The 15,460-nt window shown below is 38.4% G+C and overlaps 1 protein-coding gene across 4 annotated transcripts in view; it reads right to left on the reverse strand.

The window, feature by feature from the left end:
- The window catches only part of gcgrb (glucagon receptor b), a 55,332-nt gene extending 40,467 nt beyond the window's left edge, over positions 1 to 14,865 (reverse strand). For all 4 annotated transcript variants that reach the window (XM_031735748.2, XM_039614005.1, XM_039614004.1 and 1 more), the window contains exon 1: positions 14,575 to 14,865. The gene's annotated coding sequence lies outside the window, so the exon portion shown is untranslated. The remainder of the gene's footprint in view (positions 1 to 14,574) is intronic.
- Positions 14,866 to 15,460: the final 595 nt, after the last annotated feature.

A 15,460-nucleotide genomic window follows, 5' to 3' on the forward strand; every position in this document is an offset into this window, starting at 1 on the left:
ATCTGTGCTTGTTTAGAGTTGATGTTCTATCCAAGAGGGTTTTAAGCTTCACTGGTGAGAGTGTCCAGGTGATACATGTTGAGGGAAGATGAGAACATAGCAGGTTAATTGCATGCATGCTTACAATACACATAAATCTAGTAGCAGGCCTGAGCGAGGGCCCAAGTGTCTTCTGCTTCTTATTTGAGACCTGCGCCAATTCAGTTTACTTAGTGATTGGTGACGAGGGTCCATTCCACTAGATTTTCACTAGAGAGGGACCCAGGAAAGGAGCAGAGACCACTTAAGCATGAAGTGTTTTCAAGTGGGAGCTGGCGTTTTATTACTGGACCACCTAGATGACATGAGGTTATTGTCTGATTTGCTGAGTCAGGGGACGGCTAGAGAGGGTCAGAGCGAAGGCAGTGGACCTGGGAATGGTGGTTTCGGGGCCCATGATGCCATTAATGGATCCAGAGGTGACAGAGTGGGTTGAAGAGTGACACAAGAAAATGGTGTAGTGACGTCTCTGGAAGAGACGTCAAAAGAGGGAGTGTGGAATAAGGAATATTTTACTGCTACTTATACTTATTATTGGCATTATCATTGTATTAATTAACATTGCATTAAACCATATAACAAGCATTTGTAATAATACATATAATCAAGAAGCAGGCTTGAGTGAAGGCCTGAATGGATTCAGCATGAAGATCTCTTCCCACTGTGCAAACTGACATCGAGGTGACGTCTTTTATATGTCAGTTTTGTTCAATCAATATGTTCAATTTTGGTACACTGGCAACATCTTTTTGTTTAACATCTACTGTACGTTTATTGTTGTGGACGTCTTTTCAATGTCAAACTCATTATAGACACTGTTTTTATATTGCTTCCATAGGCACTGCATTCCCATGTTTCCAGAGGGTAGAGGGCATGTTTTCTGTACAGAAACAGTTATGTGTGAAGGAATGCAGGGTGCTCAGCACACGTTTCCTAGATGGTGCGGGCTCTTTAGCTAAAACAAAAGTGAAAAGCTGCACGGTGGATTTCCAGCTTCTTGAATCAATAATGGAATCGGAATCGGTAAATCCTTATCAATTCCCTTCCCTAATTACCACATATTTTCTAACTCCTATCAGACATGAATGTAGTTTTACAGATGGGAATTTTGGTCAGATTGTTGTTGTGGTTTCTATTTGTATCTATAATTATCAGTTTATTCTTACAAAAAAGAACATTTGCAACTTAATATTATTGGCTGTTGATCAGCCTTAAAGTAATTTAGCAATTTATTTAACGTAACATCACTTTCATCCATCCCTCTTGTGATGGATGGAAAGCATGTACCAGAGTAGACTGGCGTAAACTTTAGCTGCCCTGTGTGTCCTGTAGAGAGCTAGGATATTGGTTGTCCCAACAACAGGAGTCATGACGACAGACATGCAGCATGACTAAAACATTAGGTGTCTGTGAAAGACACGGAAGGGTAAGTGATATCCCGGAGGGTAAATGGTCGCCCATCTGAGTCTAAATACTGTCTCCACGAGCACTACTATCTTTTACATAACAGCGCAGAGACAATACAGAGAGTGCACGGGTGAGTGCACAAGCCAGATAAAACCTCATTCAGTAAAGCTCAGATGGACAGAACCAGAACACCTGTGCGATCTCAGCACCGATAAGCCTTGACGCATCCCAGTTCATTTCTAGAGTTGCAGGCATGCGTGCATATCTTAGAGATAGAGTTACATAAAAATGTTTATGTGCCCACACTGGTTTGGAAAAGCATCTAGCAGTGAATTAATTCATCATCCTTTGTTTACTGCCTATTTATATACAGTAATTAATGAGTAAGTGGCACTGGGGGATTGTCTATTGGGATTCATTCCTGACAGGAAACAGCAGTGACAGCAGATCTGTGTTGATTGTGTCAAAATGTCCGACTTGACTCAGCCAAGTGCCGGAGAGCACAGGCAAACCTCATCTATTTTTCTCTACAATTTCCTGTCTATCTTTCACTCTTTCTCTCCCCCATCTTCTTCTGTCTTTCCCCCTTAGCTATGCAGGATAGATCACATTATGATGTATATTAGCTCTTCATGTTTAATGGATAAGTTCTGAAGCGATGGATTCTCTATATTTTTATTCCACTTTTTCTCCAGCATATTTCTGGACCAGTTGCTGCACAACTAGAAAACTACAGAGGGATATGTCGCTGCAGGAAAAACTGTCTGCACTGAGGATTTAGTTAACACTAAGACTAAGAAACTCTTTCCTCTATATTTCTGCTCAAAGGACATCTTAATGGTTTCTTGATAAAAATAAGGAAAGAGACTCTGCTACACTGAAACATTTGACAATGAGCATCGATGAAAACATACAGTAAAACCAATAATCATTAAAATATGCCAATCTTATGATAATGTTGGGCTGTAGCTTTGACTCTCACAGTTTAAACATGGTTTCCTATTTATATCTAAGATAAAACAAGTCATAAAATAGCCTTTTTCAAACTAGACAACTAAATTCAGTTACTGCAGGATGTGATACATTTGTTCCAATACAGCAGTGTAACTCCATTCCATCCTTCCTTCCCATTATTTCCATTTCTTCCTGTCCCTAGCATCCCCCTTGGTCACACCAAACCTGTGCATGTCCTTCTTCACTACATCCATGAATTTTCTCTGTGGTTTTCCTCTTTTCCTCCTGCCTAGCAACTCCATCGTCACCATCCTATCACTATACTACATTAGTAAGTCAATTATATACACAGTGTACCTGTCAAAAGTGTACTAACAAGTATCTAACAGAGACATAGTGGAAGAGGAACTCGTGTATAATATTATATTATCCACCAGCTGATAGGCTTCCTGTGTGGCTTCTGGATTTGAAGCTATATTAAAAACAATATTGTAACAAATAATTGCAACCAAATAAATGTAGCATTAAAATCTGCAGTGAAATCCAAAAATGCACCTTTTATTGAACACTAACATGAGTTATTCTCACTCATTTCTCTTTATGAAGTTGTTGTTGATAATTACTTCTGTCAATCACCTTAGACACGAGAGACAGAACACTAATATACAATTTTTACAGTCATGTAGAAAAGAAGATTTCCACAGAATGCTATGCAATCCTGTGAGAAATTAAGTGCACATTTACAAATCCACTTGATTAAGGGATCATCAACAAACTCCAGTATAAAAGCAGAAGTTTGGCTGTTTGCTGGTCTGGTTTATTCAGGTCTGTGTTAATGCAATGTCACAATCCTGGAGTGGATGTTCCAGCAAATTCACTGCATGCAAAGCTCAGAAAAAAAAACACAAGAGCTACAACTCACACTCAGTTAGTTTGTTAAACATTAAAGTTCATGACAGTTCATTTAAAAAGACTGAACAACTATAGCTTGTTTGGAAGGACTGTCAGAAGAAAGCTTCATCTCTCTACAAAGTTCTACAAGCTATTAAATCATGAGGCACACTGAGGTTTTCACAAGGCTGAATGGAGTCTTGTGAAAATTTTCTTTTGCTCTGTATGATTGTATACACATTCTCCCACTGCAAAACTTCCAGTTGTAGGGTCAAATGAAAGTCAAGGGCAAGGATTTAGGTAACACCCACTCACATACGTTTGTGGGATGGCTAAAGACAGAAAAAGTTCAATTTTACGCTCCAAGAAAGAGAATGAAAAAATATTGGAAGAATACTAGTGGTGTAATTTGAAAGCAAGACTTGCAGGATGTGTGGGAGAGCATAATGGAGGCTACAGAGATGGTTATTGTAGAGTGTGAAGAGATAACGGCAATAGGGGGAAACTGAAAAAGAAAGAAATCCAGCCAAACAACAAAGGGAGTGTGTTTAACCCAATCCTTTAGATTTAAAAAGGGAGGGTTATTACAGGGTAATAGATGTAGTCCAGAAAACTGTGAGAGTAAGAATGACAAAAGAGAGCAGGGGATGACGCAGGTAGTGATAAATGTGAAGGTCTTATTCTTTTCAATTTTGCTGCCAGTTAGAAAAACTTCCAGAATGGACAGATAGTCATTAATGAATGCAGCCACAGTGGCATCACAGGCACATGCATGAATGTCACAGTTAGCTGCACAGAATAAAATAAATAAAGAAATAAAACTAAATATAGCTAATAGCCGCCATCAAAAATTACTGTTGTTAATTGCTGTGAGTTAACAAGCTGTTAGCTATATTTATAATGAGTGTAACAAGCAGGAAATGATGACCCTGTCTTAATTTTATCGTGTATATGCTATATTAAGCACCGCATTTCTAAAAATGACATTCATAGAGAAAAGGGAGTGTAATGTATTGTTGATGGTAATACTGTATATACACATCTCTCTTTTTTGACAATGTGTTTATAACATTGTATAGTGGTGGAAACAAGCAGTTTAACACAGTTTTTAACATTTTATCTTTTGTCATTATGAATTCACTGCAAAGATAAAACCTTTGTAATGAGGATATGGAAATAGGTTGGAAATGGAAAACCCTTTACTGTTCTTTGTTGATTGATATTGACATTGATATTGATATACCTTTATTAGTCCCACAAGGGGAAATTTCGTGTTTAAGCTATAGTAATGTTAAAGTCTGCTGGGTCTGTGCCCACATATTTGACTAGTCAGATAATTGTTTGTTCAGCATGTGCAGCACAGCAGTGCAGTAGTTAGCACTGTTGCCTCCCAGCAGCCTAAATAGGTGAAACAGTTAAGAAAATGCAGAAAGGAATTTCTTTAGTGTACATTTTCAATTCAGTGCTTTTTAATTTAGAAAAAATACTGTTGCAACAACATGCAACAAAAACTTCTACATTTTCAGCCTATTCACATAACATTACTTCCTCAGAGATATTCTGCTGTTTCTGACTTGTTATCACAGGGATAATTTTAGATGTGACTCTAGTCCAAATCACAGCACATCCATTATCTTTAACTCATATGTGGTGATTTTGTTAGAAAATGTCACAGTTTCAAAATTAGACATGAGGCCATCTGCCAAGATTCTTTGTTTGATGTAATTACAGGCTGAGCTTTTTATTATTATTGTCATTTCAGCTTGTCTGCCTGACATCCCTCTCACTCACAGCAATGATAGCCATGCTTCATTACACATAACACAAACTTTGTAGCAAGAGTTAGTAACTTTTCGCAATTCTTTAATCGCTATTTTTTTATAAGTACGCACTAAACACTCCCAAACATCCCACGGGTACTCTTGCACACGTCCCTCTGTACCATTCAACAATTAGCAACTCAGAGACAGCGTTCACACACCGTGTGTTACTTAGAAAAGAATGGTATAGAATAGCATTTCATCATCATTGCAAATGTTCAACAAAATTGTATTAATTCCAATTTTTTCTTTTATACCCCATTCCCAACATATTCCTATTAATTTATTTTTGACAGTCACAAGGACGTATATCCCTGTAAGCTAACTGTGTTTGTGAAACACACTAAAAGTTCAGCAATTTAAGACATCTGTAAGGCCTCATGTCACATTGCCCTGCAGCCAGTTAAATAGCCACAAGGGTGTCTCATGATGATGACATCAGATTGAGGAGATAAATTATTATGATTTTAGCTGACACCAACTTTGTTTGAGCAAGCTGGGGCAATCTGTGCTTATAGTGTGTGTGTGTGTGTGTGTGTGTGTGTGTGTGTGTGTGTGTGTGTGTGTGTGTGTGTGTGTGTGTGTGTGTGTGGTGGGGACTTTCTGCACAGTGGGGACCAAAATCCAGGTCCCCTTGGGGTTGAAAGCAATTTTCACAGGTCAGTGTTGATGAATTAAACAACTGTGTTTATATAGCAGGCCTTCTTTTTGATGGTTACAGGCATGCACAAAAATACCCACAGATCAACAGACATGTTTGTGTGTCAGTGTGTGTGTGTGTGTGTGTGTGTGTGTGTGTGTGTGTGTGTGTGTGTGTACAAAGTTTCCGCAGTGTTATCCTGTCTTTGTTTTTAGCAGGCCTTCTTTCAACTAATGAAAAAAAACCCACAGCAACAAAGTGCACTCAATTTTCCATCTGTCTTTATTTCATAACTAATGAAAACAAAGCAAATGTGCCCTCAATTTTCCACCCAAAAAAAAAAAAAAGGAAATTCACAAGAATCCGAGATTAGTACATTTCCTTCAAGCTCATTGTTGAAACTGACATTTTGCACGGTTCATACTGAGTTCTACCATAACAGAGGGAAGAAAACAAAAAGGCAGGACCTCTGATGTAATGAGAAAACTCAAGGAGGGAAAGTAATGCCTGTAACACCATTCTCACCCTGTAAGTGCCAGAGCTTTGCTGGTGTTTTTGTTTGTTGTGCACCTCTCACTTTTTTGTAACCCGCCATGTGCAGTGCTGAGAGCAGCGGGCAGGCTGGCGTGGGCAACTTAAAGACATAATTGTACTATTGTGTCCGTCACTGCCGCCAGTTTAATGGAGCCCAGAGATTTTCAGATTTGACAGAGGGAGATGCTGCAACATTCTGAAAAGATGAAGGTTCTGAAGAAAACTTTGTGAAAAAAAAAGTTGTTTGCTTTTTGAATTGATTTCTTCTACTGAGTGGCGACACCTATCATTCAGCAGAGTACTGCATCAGGTTTGGAGCTCCAGTATTAACAGTGACAGGGCTATGGTGACACAGCTGGCACACAAAACAACCAATGCAGTGACCACAAACCACACATCAGTATTAGTTCAGGCAAGTCACAAAGTCCAAGTCAGCCAGCAATCCCAGTACATTAGCTGAAACAACCCATCTCAGTGCCAGCCCGTATCTCCTGATGGCTCAACTAATTACCCTTCACAAATCCAATTGGCAAATATTTTATTGGGCACACCATTTAAGTTTGTTTAACAATGTACCACCAGGTTTGGTAACCCAACTTCACCTTAGCGTATCCATTTCATGCTCTCTAACTTAATCGATGTCCTGGATGAGGGGTCTATGCTCTTATTTCCAAGAACAGAGTCATGCCGCCAAATATAAATTACTGCAGGAGGAACTGGAACAGTCTTCTCTTGACCAAACTGCTCCTGACTGAAGTGTACATGTGCACATTTGTATGCAGGAGAGAATGACTAATAATAGACTCTGAGTGTAATCAGTCACTCTGTTCTTTAACTTATTGTAATTAAATAATAACAAATGCAGGATCAAATACAGGACTCTACAAAAGAAAATAAAAATGAAATATGCAAGGCTGGCTTTAACATAAACCTTCTCTTTCTGAGCATGTTAACAACAGTCAGGGACTTTGAAGTTCGACACAAGAAAAACAAACCATCCAATCAGCATTAAGCAGTCGGTTATTTTGTTTTGAACGTGTAATGTAATGCTGTAATGTAATGCAGAAAAAATAATGCGCTCCTGTGCATGTGTGTATTTATGCTTTCTGATCTGAGGTAACCTATGATGTTTGATTTAATCTTGGTAATTAGGTCTCACGGAGTTCAGTGCTTTCTGGTTATAGAAAAGAGTGTGAGTCTAGCCTGTGGTTTGAATGCATCACTGAATATGTTGTCATGGGCTTCCATTCACTTCTTATAATGCTATCACGGGCCTCTGTTTTTCTTGCGTGATGCCACAGATAAAAAAAAGACAGCAAGAATAATAACTGGCTGTTCAACTAAGCGGCAAATGTCAGTGTGTGTCTACATCATCCTTTCTGCTTAAACCAGAAGTCAAACACAGCTCCTTGTAGTTTACCTGCTAGACTTTACATTTGCTGAAAAGACTGGAGTTCATCCTTGCACAAGCAAACAGCAAACAGGAGAACATCTTATCGCCTTCAGTGGAGCTACTATTTATTTATTTATAGCTGTTTCTAGAGTGGAGTAATTTAAGTATTAATTAAGCCTTCCAGTTCATCAACAGCCATAATACATCTCAGCTGTTCCTCACTGACTTTGGTGTTTTATGCATTTAATTAAATATTCTCTGTGCATAATCTCAGCAATCCCATAACAGATAGTTTTTTAAATTTATAAAATAAAAAAACCCTCAAATGCAGTTTGTTTGCTTTGTTTGTTTTGTTTTGTTTTTTTGCTTTTTGGGGGGGGCAGGTTTTGAGTTTTACGGCCCCCATGCTGTTGTGTGCATTTCATCAAATTACATTTTCAGTAACAGAGTAATGTAATGTGCTACTGTGCTAAATTCAGTAATCACAACACAATTGCAATTATGTCGTTACTTGCATTACAGAGGTTCTGAAGTGACTGTATCTGCATGGCAAGTGGATAGCATGAAAAAAAACTTCAAACATGGCCTTTATCTTAATTTGCACTTGCGCTACAGTAATCTTTTATTTTAGTTCAAGAGCAGGAGAAGGAAAATGGGGGAGCAGTCTACACCTTTTGAGGAGTGAAAAACGTGTAGACTCCTCCCCCTACACGTTTTGAGGAGTGGAGTGAACAGTCGAATGAACAGGAGCACAATGGTAAAGTGAAAACTGGATCCAGGACAGAAATAAGTGGATTGTACTGCAAAGACAACTCTGGCTTTTTGCAAGAATCTGCACAGAAAGCTAGCAAAGAACCCAGAGTGATGGTAAACATTTCAGATCACCATATGAAGTAATGTGAAAGCAATGTAAAGAGTAGTGTAATGTAATGTAATGTATGTAATGTACTACATTGATTTTAAGAAAAGTAGCAAGTAATGCGCAATACAATACATTAAATTACAGTTTTGAGTAATGACTCTGACACTGATGTGCAAAGGACATAAAATTGGGATCCACTTACAGAAACATTGCTTTGTATCTCATTCACAAGATTTTCAGAAAACTTGACCTCTGACCGTGAGGTCAAAGTCAGTGCACCCATGGTATCAGTTTGAGAATCCTTGGTGACGTCCTTCAAGTTATAGCATTCACAAGATTTTCATAAAACTTGACTTTTGACCTTGACCTTGAGGTCAAGGTCACTGTAATTCAAACTCATCTGATATTTTTAGTCGATGCACCTTTGGTATCAAAGCTCCTGTATCGTCTCGTTCTTAAGTTATCACATTCAAAAACTTAGGTGTCCATGCCGCCCACCTGGCGGGTGAGGACAATACCCCACCAGCCTTTGGCGACTGAGGGGGAAAAACCAATACCACAATGAATGCATCGCTAGTCTGTTGCTCATACATCTTTTTAATCCAAACCCAAATATTTCAGCGTCAACTGAATAGATTGTTGTATTCAGACATTTCTGAACCTCCAGAATAGTGAGTGGCTGTTGTGTGTGTGTGTGTGTGTGTGTGTGTGTGTGTTTTTGATTGATTTTTGTTAGTCTTTTTTTTTTTTGGGGGTATATCTCCAGGTCCATATTCATTTCAAAATCTTAGTATAATGGCAAATAAAGCATTGTCATAAAAGTAATTGCTATTAGTAGGACTGGGCTATATCATACTGTTCACGGTAATACCGGTATAATGTTAGGCAATGATAAATGAAATATCGCAATAGAATATGGGTAAAACACGCATGCGCAGTGCCTTTCTTTTCATACACACGGCGGAAAAAGCATGGCGGCGACGGAGAATGAGAAGGGCGAAAGTGGATCGTTGAATGAAACAGATGAACCAGAATTGGTTTGTAAAAATGGTGCAACTTCAGTGGTGTGGAACTGGTTTGGCTTTCGTCCCTCAGATACACACCAAAGCACATTTTTTGGTAGAGCATGCAAGCGGGCCGTTATTATTACCGTTATTACCGAACCGATTTTATGTGGTACACGATGCTCAAAAATCTGTCAAAAAATGTTTTAGTACGACTTTGCTAAGCTATGAAGCCGCACCACTTGATGGATTGTCGGCGCATGCCGTAGTCAGGAGCCTCGTAGAGTAATACGTACTGTGCTTCAACATAATATTACCGTATTGTGTGTATAACCTCTTCTTAAGTTTTGTGGATATTATACATGGTTATGCTCAGGATATATGGGCCAATTTCCACTGGAAATGCCTTTTGGTTAAACTGTCAGCAGGGAATTTGCACTGTTACATTTTTATATAACTTTAATGCACATAAAAAACAGCTGCTTGTTTGAGTGAAAACACATTGATGGGGTTTTTTTGCACTAATAAAGTTGTGGAGTTGTAAAGTATTTTGTCTCGCGTCAATTACATCGTCAATTATATTGTTATCGCAAATTTTCAAATATATATCGTGATAAATATTTTTGGCCATATTGCCCTGCCATAGCTATTAGCTTCAGCTGTATTTTATATTTAGCCAACAAAATCTAACTAATATCTTGTGAACACTTTCATGACAGCATGAAAATGTTAGCATTCAACTTAAGTACAACTATAATAGCATAGCATAGAGGACAGTAACAATCAGGGTGCTTCCACAGTCTTTTACTTTACTCTAATACAGCGGTTTAAAACCTTTTTAAACCTGGCATGCCTCATTTTCAAAAGTCCAACAAGAAAAGTTCAAGCTCCACGCTCCATCATTTTTTATCAAATTTTAACAATAAAACACTGCATCTCACAACCACACAAAGTAAACTGATGCATGCCTAAATCTGTTAAGAAGAGGCAGACTTTGTTCCAGATCAGCTGTTTCATAATCTAGTTCTCTGTCCCACCTGTATGCATATGGATCACACCTCCCGAACCAATAAGATTTGAAAAAAAAAGCAAAATGTTTTGCATTTTCACACAAGTAGGTGCTGAATGTATGTTTGGGCAGGTAACATGGCCAGTGTGTGCAGGTGGTAATCATACATGGACGTGGTGTGATTATACTGAATGTGGACGAACCTTAAATCTTATTTAGCTCCACTGATATTGACTCAGAGTTGCATGTTTAGAATGGCTAAAAACCTTAATTGGCTCTGTATGTAGCCCTAGCTTCATTCTTGGAGTACTTCCCGGGAAAATATCAAGGATCATATCAGCGATCACTCACTGGCTGCATCCCCTAAGCATGAAATCACTTGAGTTGCAACACTGACACCCACACACTGTTCCCGCCACGCAGACAGAAAAGGCAATCAAGGTATGATCGCTAGGATGTGACATTCCAGGGAGTAAGCGCTGATTTTCTAAACAATTGGCATGCTGTGACATGGGGTGATAGCGGCAAATCCTAACAAGTTACTCTGTCAAACCACAACTGCACAATTTACATCTGTGGTTTACAACCTTCACAGCCTTTATATCTTAGGGTAGTTAGTTGGGATTGGGAGTAAAGTGGTCTCTGCCACTTAGTATGGATATCATACTAAAGAGAACCAGAGCACAGGGTCGCATTGCTTAAGAAGAAGGAAGACTAGAGGAACAAATGTTAAGCCTGTTAAAAGTCCAGGAATCCATAGAAATCTCCAAGCATGGAAAAAGAAAAAAAACATAAACATAATTGACTTGTAGATACAAGTAAATGCCTAACATACTCTCTCATCTGAAAGAATTGTGTATCACAGGTGTAGGTTGTGAAGAGTTTTTATAACAATAATTTCACAACCTCACATACACATTCACTGTTTTCATAGTAAAAATGTCATCGAGACTTGTTGCTTTGTACAAGAGAGTGTGTTTGTACAACTTCAGACTAGACCTCTGGCCGTCTGCCTCATAACCAAGTAAACATTGCTTGGTTATGGTTTGGACGGTCAGCGAGCCCAGTAAATGTCACACACTGAAAATATGTTTGACTTGACTTCCACTGAGAAAGATGAAGAGGTCCATACACTTTTTGAACACTGACAGATTTGGACAATTGTGCAGTGGATTTTAAACTAAGCATTTAAGATGTGATTGTAGGGCAGACTTTCAGAGTTTAGCGAATGTAATGTATTAACAAACGCCAATGCTGCCAGTGGAAACAACGCACTAGTGTTTTTTGATGATGTACAGAGCTGCCGTCTCTGGTCCGATCCAGACAAATGCTGTACAACTGATTGGATGGGACTCAGGAGTGCAAATGAATAATGAACCAAAGCAACCCACACCCAGACTTGCTCAGGGCAAAGATAAGGAATGGGATAATCATCTATAGCTAAACTGGTCACCTGATCTCAACCCAAAAGAGCATGCTTTTCAGATATTGAAGAGAAAACTGAAGGTAGATACCCACAAACATAAATTATTAATGCAATGCTTTTTTAAAAAAAAATCTTTGATCTAAAGCTGAAAGACTGCACTTCGATCACATCTTGATTGTCTGAATTAAAATTCACTGTTGTGGTGTACAGAGGCAAAGGTTTGTCATGTTTGTGGACCTAACTGTACCTTCTAGCAGTACAGAAGGGTCTATTAAATTATATAAAATCAGTCGTATATCATAAATGACTCGAAAGGGTCCATGTAAAATCCAACTGATGAGATTTCCCCGGTTTGGGGTTGCAAAACCTTTCTGTCTTTGACTATTGATTGAAAAGGTTCTGCCAGTGAAGCCCTAAGAGTTTAACATCGATGATCGTCGCAGGTGGAAATGGTTAATGGATAAATGTCCTTAGCTTACTTCACCTGCTTTCATGTTTGTAGACCAGTGTCTGTGAATCAATATCTGTCCTTTATAAATCTTCCCTGCATACAGTTGGCCCATCCTGACCAGGTAAATCAAATCTCTGGCCATCATACCATTACAAAAGAGTGGTCTGATGTCTGGGTGAAAGCACTGAGCCCTCAGCCAAGACATTTCTTTTTTATTGGAAAGAAAAAAACATATAAGAGGGCAAGAAGACACAAGAGGAGAGAAAAGGTTCCATTTTTAAGAAATTGGATGCAAGCATCAGATCAAACATTGAGTATTTTGTGTTCAGAAGACTGAAATTCAGAGCAGGTGTATCTATGCATATATGGTGTTAAGGATGGATGAAATGAATATGGTGTTCTTGTGACTGAAAGTAGCCGGTCATAACCTAATCTAAAATGCCCCTGGGACAAGAGGCCAAGTTCGCTTCTCTAAGGGCAAACCAATCAGTGTGCAGAGTGTTCAGGTGCAAACACAAATAAAAATACATCAAATACAAAAACCAAAATGACAGAAAGCCATGAAAAGCATCTATATAACTATTTTCGTTTCTTTCTGTGTTTCAATGCTTTATTTACACTGTTGAGTTTTCTAATTAATAATCAATCCAGAATTCTATTATTATATTATCATTATATGCTGAATGGGTAATATATTCAGTTATATTACCAAGGAATTCTCATATATATATATATATATATATACACATAGCTGGTCTATTTTTCACAAGAGGTGCCCACAGCGTAGCTCTGCACATTTGATTTGGCAGAATTTTACCCCAGATGGCCTTCCTGATTGACTAATTTATTAAGACACTGAAGAACTAGGATCACACAATTACAATACATAACCATACTAAATTTTGTCCTATTATAGCTATAAAAAGCTTTGACTATTTTGTGAGGTCATTAGATAATTCAAATTGCAGTCACGGTTTTCGTATTTAGTTGTAATGCTCTTTTTTTATATCACAGTCAAGGAAATGATCACAACAAGCACAACATTAGACCCTTACAGAACTACAACACTGACTGACTTATCTGTATAGGGGCACTCTCAGCCTCCACTGACATATTACACTATGAGCTCTGTTTGAAGCTGCATTAGACAGCTGAGATGAAAGCTGTAAATTACCTGCAGATATTGGCTAAGGTCTGACGATTTTTACTGTCACTTTTTTTTTTTAATCAAGTGATTACATAAGAACAATAAATTTATGGTTAAAGAAAAGACACCTTACTTGTTGAGGTTACAACGTCCTTAGCTGCAGATGAAAAATGTTAGGAAACTGGAACTTTTTAGGCACATACAGCAGTAACATTGCAGCAAAGCAAAACGAAATATCAATTCTTCTCATATAAAACTTACATCGTTGCAGTTTTGTGTTAATGCAAAACACTAAAACTTGCTTTGCTGGAAGAGCTTGTCTACTTCATGGCTTTGCTAGAGATATTTATCACAACTCAACTTTTCCACAATCCGATTTAAGTGATCACGGACCTTTCGTTCCACATTAACAAACCACACGAGATAAACTAACACTGGCATTTCATATTATTTAGTTATCTGATGTTCCATCCCTTTAAAAAAGCCCAAATTAACTGGTCCGAATTTATATTAAAGGCTATCTCTGCTTCCGATGATAACTGACGGAAGAAGAGGCACATTTAACAAGGTTTGCAAGGTTTCCCTTTATGTGCACGGCGCACTCACATATCCTTGAGAATCAGTCATACAAGTGCACAGAGGCGTGGAAGTGACTGCACTCTGTTTTGTGAATGACAAGAAGGATTGCAACTGCGTAAAGGCATTCAATGAGAACAGTCATAACACTTTTTTAAAAAGAAGGAAACAATCACCTAAAGCCTTAGCTTGTACACTTCTAAAAGCTGAGCTTCACTTTTCAGTCAATGATGCCGGAGAAAAATAATGCCGGCTACAAAAAATAAATGAATAACACATAAACAATGTCCCTCAACAGAAACGAAACTCGCATGTGACACCCAGAATTATCAGTCATCACTTTCTGTGATGACAGAAACCAGAAAATCAGATAAACAGTGCAAACTCCAACCAGTTTGTTTTCGTTTTTTTCTTTTTTTACCTATGCGTCCAGACCTCCTCTTGCGCTCTTGGCACCCCCACACTGCCCGCTGTTCGTCCGGCCCATCACAGCAGGTAGGTCCAGAGCAGACAGTAGACTATGTATCACCGTGTCCAGAGGCAGATTTATAAAGAAAAAAAAGACAAAACAACCTGTGAGTTCTCAAATTAGCTCTAGTCCAGTTAAGCAGCACTGGGTCTTTTTGTTTGTTTCACTCTTGATGTCTGTAAACCACTTTTTAAAGTAAATGTCGCTCTCTTTGCAGTGAGGTCTGCTGTGCGCTGTACTCAATGCTGCGCTCTTTATGGCGCTCCGCTCCTGGAGCTGGACAGAAAGCGATGTAGAACGAGGAGTCCAACTTCCGGTGTCAAGTTTCAAAATACAACTTCACATGATGAACGGCAGGAGCAATGTGTTTACCCATATAAATAAAAATGATTAGACTTTAACAAATGAATGTGGCAGTAGAAGGTCATTTAACTTTAGGTGCAAGAATAAAGATGCTGGAGAAAAAAAGGCCTGCAGGGAAACTATAATGAATCTAAGTCTTAAGTAACAGGCCAAAATGCTACACTAATATACCATAACTCCCAAGTGTTAAATATGCTGCTGCATTATGTGGGAGGTTTACTTGAGTTATCATGTAGGACTGTATATATTGTGTCTAAGTAGACTTCACAAAATCAGTGCACATCTAATGTATATTAAGTTTGATTTCAGCTTTGTCTCTCTCTCTCTCTCTCTCTCTCTCTCTCGCTATACATACACATATGTATATATACAACTCAGCAGAAATTATAAAATATTGTTCAGTTAAAGTTAAAGAAAAAAAACCAATAAGGAAAAAAAACAGGAACAAATCAAATGACTGGACACAAACCAGGAA

This window comes from Oreochromis aureus, linkage group 6 (assembly GCF_013358895.1).
Source record: "Oreochromis aureus strain Israel breed Guangdong linkage group 6, ZZ_aureus, whole genome shotgun sequence".
Lineage (NCBI taxonomy): Eukaryota > Metazoa > Chordata > Actinopteri > Cichliformes > Cichlidae > Oreochromis > Oreochromis aureus.